Genomic DNA, 6,064 nt, shown 5'->3' on the forward strand with positions numbered 1-6,064 from the left:
ACAACGAAAAACACCACATAATGCATGCAGAGCAGAATTAGGCCGATACCCACTAATTATCAAAATCTAGAAAAGAGCCGTTAAATTCTATAACCACTTAAAAGGAAGCGATTCCCAAACCTTCCATAACAAAGCCATCACCTACAGAGAGATGAACTTGGAGAAGAGTCCCCTAAGTAAGCTGGTCCTGGGGCTCTGTTCACAAACATAAACAGACCCCACAGAGCCCCAGGATAACAACAAGTACACAATTAGACACAACCAAATCATGAGAAAACAAAAAGAGAATTACTTGACACATTGGAAATAATTAATTAAAAAACAGAGCAAACTACAATGCTATTTGACCCTAAACAGAGAGTACACAGTGGCAGAATACCTGACCACTGTGACTGAACCAAACTTAAGGAAATTTTGACTATGTACAGACTAGGTGAGCATAGCCTTGCTATTGAAAAAGGCCGCCGTAGGCACACTGCCCACAAAATGAAACTGAGCTGCACTTCCTAACCTCCTGCCAAATGTATGACCATATTAGAGAAACATATTTCCCTCAGATTACAGAGATCCACAAAGAATTTGAAAACAAACCCAATTTTGATAAACTCCCTTATCTACTGGGTGAAAAACCACAGGTTGCCATCACAGCAGCAAGATTTGTGACGTGTTGCTACAAGAAAAGGGCAACCAGTGAAAAACGAACACCATTGTAAATACAACTCATATTTATGTTTATTTATTTTCCCATTTGTACTTTAACTATTTGCACATTGTTACAACACTGTTTATATACATAATATGACACTTGAAATGTCTTTAATCTTTTAGAACTTCTGAGTGTAATGTTTACTGTTCACTTTTGATTGTTTATTTCACTTTTGTTACTATCTACTTCACTTGCTTTGGCAATGTTAACATATGTTTCCCATGCCAATAGAGCCCTTAAATTGAAATGAAAATTGAATTGAAATTGAATTGAACTGAATTGAAATGGAATTGAGAGAGAGAGAGAGAGAGAGAGAGAGAGAGAGAGAGAGAGAGAGAGAGAGAGAGAACGAGAGCGAGAGCGAGAGCGAGAGAGAGAGAGAGAGAGAGAGAGAGAGAGAGAGAGAGAGAGAGAGAGAGAGAGAGAGAGAGAGAGAGAGAGAGAGAAAGTATGTGTGTGTTTTCTTCTCAGTAGGATAATGTAGTCTCTAGGGAGAGAAGGGGTCAGTGACTCCTGGCCTATGTTAACCCCTTAATGCACTGGCCCTTGCCGCTGTCTGTCGATGTTACTGTCATTAGGCCCAATCTCCATCTCTATTCTCCATCTCTCTATCTTCCCGCTGCGCTCTATGCATCCCCTTCTTCCTTTCATTTTGCAATCTCTATCTTGCTTTTCTTACATATCTTTTTATTTATTTTTTATTTTTGGGGGGAGGGGATGGATCAGCTTAATATTGCAGATAGATTGTATCTTCTATCAATGTAATTGTCTGCATCACTTCCAATCCCCCATGTTTTTTATATATATACTCCCCTTTATTACTTTTCAACCCCGCCATCCTTTCCCTACTTGGAGTAAATTAGTGAACAACAATGCCCAGGCCTCTACTTCCGGTCTATACTTACTATCTACACCTTATGGACACAGTTAATTTGACAATAATTCTATTTATATATATATATATATATATATATATATATATATATATATATATACACTGCTCAAAAAAATAAAGGGAACACTTAAACAACACAATGTAACTCCAAGTCAATCACACTTCTGTGAAATCAAACTGTCCACTTAGGAAGCAACACTGATTGACAATACATTTCACATGCTGTTGTGCAAATGGAATAGACAACAGGTGGAAATTATAGGCAATTAGCAAGACACCCCCAATAAAGGACTGGTTTTGCAGGTGGTGACCACAGACCACTTCTCAGTTCTTATGCTTCCTGGCTGATGTTTTGGTCACTTTTGAATTCTGGCGGTGCTTTCACTCTAGTGGTAGCATGAGACGGAGTCTACAACCCACACAAGTGGCTCAGGTAGTGCAGCTCATCCAGGATGGCACATCAATGCGAGCTGTGGCAAGAAGGTTTGCTGTGTCTGTCAGCGTAGTGTCCAGAGCATGGAGGCGCTACCAGGAGACAGGCCAGTACATCAGGAGACGTGGAGGAGGCCGTAGGAGGGCAACAACCCAGCAGCAGGACTGCTACCTCCGCCTTTGTGCAAGGAGGAGCAGGAGGAGCACTGCCAGAGCACTGCAAAATGACCTCCAGCAGGCCACAAATGTGCATGTGTCTGCTCAAATGGTCAGAAACAGACTCCATTAGGGTGGTATGAGCACCCGACGTCCACAGGTGGGGGTTGTGCTTACAGCCCAACACCGTGCAGGATGTTTGGCATTTGCCAGAGAACACCAAGATTGGCAAATTCGCCACTGGCGCCCTGTGCTCTTCACAGTTGAAAGCAGGTTCACACTGAGCACATGTGACAGACTTGACAGAGTCTGGAGACGCCGTGGAGAACGTTCTGCTGCCTGCAACATCCTCCAGCATGACCGGTTTGGCGGTGGGTCAGTCATGGTGTGGGGTGGCATTTCTTTGGGGGGCCGCACAGCCCTCCATGTGCTCGCCAGAGGTAGCCTGACTGCCATTAGGTACCGAGATGAGATCCTCAGACCCCTTGTGAGACCATATGCTGGTGCGGTTGGCCCTGGGTTCCTCCTAATGCAAGACAATGCTAGACCTCATGTGGCTGGAGTGTGTCAGCAGTTCCTGCAAGAGGAAGGCATTGATGCTATGGACCGCCCGTTCCCCTGACCTGAATCCAATTGAGCACATCTGGGACATCATGTCTCGCTCCATCCACCAACGCCACGTTGCACCACAGACTGTCCAGGAGTTGGCGGATGCTTTAGTCCAGGTCTGGGAGGAGAATCCTCAAGAGACCATCCGCCACCTCATCAGGAGCATGCCCAGGCGTTGTAGGGAGGTCATACAGGCACGTGGAGGCCAAACACACTACTGGGCCTCATTTTGACTTGTTTTAAGGACATTACATCAAAGTTGGATCAGCCTGTAGTGTGGTTTTCCACTTTAATTTTGAGGGTGACTCCAAATCCAGACCTCCATGGGTTGATACATTTGATTTCCATTGATAATTTTTGTGTGATTTTGTTGTCAGCACATTCAACTATGTAAAGAAAAAAGTATTTAATAAGATTATTTCATTCATTCAGATCTAGGATGTGTTGTTTAAGTGTTCCCTTTATTTTTTTGAGCAGTGAATATATATATATATATATATTTTTTTGCTCCTGAACTTCTTCTACTCACAACCTCTCCGATCATTTTCATGATGTCCATCCGGTTTGCTTATATATGCCATATCTTTCTAACTGTGCTCTTTCCCAAAAGCTCCCAACATACAACCTATATACTTATTATGGACACAGTATGCTTACATTATTAGCTATCTATGTTATTATTTGTTGTTATTTGTTATTAGTCCCATCCTTCAACTCTATTCAATACCTCCCATCTATCTCTTAACACCATCCATATAGGATTTCTATTTGCCATATATATTTCAACCGTACTGTGATGTTTTACAAACGTTCTGAACCTTTCTATTCTCATTGCTTCTACAGATTGTGAATTAAAAATAAACATTTTTGCTAAAAGTATTATTATATTATTGCTCGATTGACTATGACTTTTCAGATCACCCAGTAATGCTATCTGCAAGGTTAGCTCCAGGTAAATATTGCAATCCTTTAGCCATTCCTGGACCTGTGTCCAAAAACAAGCTACAAATGGACAGAACCAAAACAAATGATCTAATGATTCTGTCTCTTCACAGCAAAATCTGCAGAGCTGGGAAGATTGTATCCCCCATATAAATAACATTCTATTGGTAGCAAGAATTTTATATAATAATTTAAATTGAAAGATTCCAATTTTTGAATCTGGTGTCGTTTTGCGTGTCAGTTCATAAACACTATGCCATGGGATCGGTACGTCAAAGATCTCTTCCCAACTATTTTGCAATCTATATGGGACGGCTGTCAATCCTTTGGTCCTTAAGTGAAACTGATATACTTTTTTATTTATCACAGTTTTACTTAACCAATTATGTTCTTTAATGCAAGGCCGACAGACAAGTTCCTTACTTTCTCCCCTTCCACTTTCCTCTTCCACTTTTGCAGTAAGGCTGCAATTATTCGGTTGTAATTTTGGGTAGAGCAGACATTTCCATATGTTTTTGTTAGCTGCATGTGCGACATAACTCCACCAGTCCTACCGATGATATCATTTACGAAGATTATACCTTTTTTAAACATTCTGTCAAAAAATAACGTTTTTTTGTCAATTAGTATATTTGAATTTAACCACAATATTTGTTGCATTATTTGTTCTGTCGTTTCTGGAGGATTAAATTGAAATTGCAACCAACTTTCTATGGCTTGTTTTAGAAATAGTGATATTTGGGAGATGAATTCCTTTTCAAATAACTGCAAATGAGTTGTTGTAATCTGAATAAAGGGAAAAAGGCCTTTCTTGAACATTGGGTGAGAAAATCTTACTAATTTGCTTGAGAACCAGTTCGGATTGAAGTATAACTTTTGTATGACTGAAGCTTTTAGTGATAGGTCTAATGCTTTAATATTTAATAATTTCTGTCCTCCGAATTCATATTCATTATATAAATATGCCCTTTTAATTTTGTCTGGCTTGCCGTTCCAAATAAAATTGAATATTTTTTTACATTTACATTTTAGTCATTTAGCAGACGCTCTTATCCAGAGCGACTTACAGTTAGTGAATACATATATTTTTTTAAATACTGGCCCCCCGTGGGAATCGAACCCACAATCCTGGCGTTGCAAACGCCATGCTCTATCAACTGAGCTACATCCCTGCCGGCCATTCCCTCCCCTACCCTGGACGACGCTGGGCCAATTGTGCGCCGCCCATGAGTCTCCCGGTCACGGCCGGCTGCGACAGAGCCTGGATTTGAACCAGGATCTCTAGTGGCACAGTTAGCACTGCGATGCAGTGCCTTACACCACTGCGCCACTTTTTCTCATATAATTTAAAAAACTGTTCGCTAGGCGTAGGCAAGACCATAAGCAAATAGGTAAACTGGGATAATACTAAAGAGTTATTCAGGGTGATTTTTCCACAAATTGACAGGTATTTTCCTTTCCATGGTAGTAAGATCTTATCTATTTTTGCTAACTTTCTATAAAAATGTATTGAAGTGAAATCATTTATTTCCTTTGGGATATGTATTCCGAGTATATCCACATCACCATCAGACCATTTTATTGGTAAACTACATGGTCATGTAAAAATTGTATTTTTTAGTGATCCAATACGTAATATAGTACATTTGTCATAATTTGGTTGTAATCCAGAGAGGTTAGAAAATGTATCTAGATCCTCTATGAGGCTGTGGAGGGATTCTAGTTGTGGATTTAAAAGAAAACATGAATCATCAGCGTACAATGACACCTTTGTTTTTAAGCCCTGTATTTCTAATCCTCTGATATTATTATTGGATCTGATTTTAATAGCTAACATCTCGATGGCCACAATAAATAGATATGCCGATAGTGGACAACCTTGTTTCACTCCTCTTGACAGTTTAAAACTTTCTGAGAAATAGCCATTATTTACTATTTTACACCTAGCGTTACTATACATGATTTTGACCCATTTTATAAGAGATTCTCCAAAATTGAAATGCTCCAGGCATTTATATATAAACCCCAGTCGAACTTTATCAAATGCCTTTTCGAAGTTTGCTATGAATAGCAACCCTGGTTTCCCATATTTTCCATAGTGTTCTATTGTTTCCAATACTTGCCTTATATTATCTCCAATGTATCTTCCATGTAAAAAACCTGTCTGATTAGAATGAATATTATCCGACAATACCTTTTTAATTCTATGCGCTATACATTTTGCTAGGATTTTTGCATCACAACACTGAAGTGTAAGGGGCCTCCAATTTTGTAAATGGACTGGATCTTTATTTTTTCCATTTGTATCCTGTTTCAATAATAAT

Source organism: Coregonus clupeaformis, chromosome 14 (genome assembly GCF_020615455.1).
Source record: "Coregonus clupeaformis isolate EN_2021a chromosome 14, ASM2061545v1, whole genome shotgun sequence".
Lineage (NCBI taxonomy): Eukaryota > Metazoa > Chordata > Actinopteri > Salmoniformes > Salmonidae > Coregonus > Coregonus clupeaformis.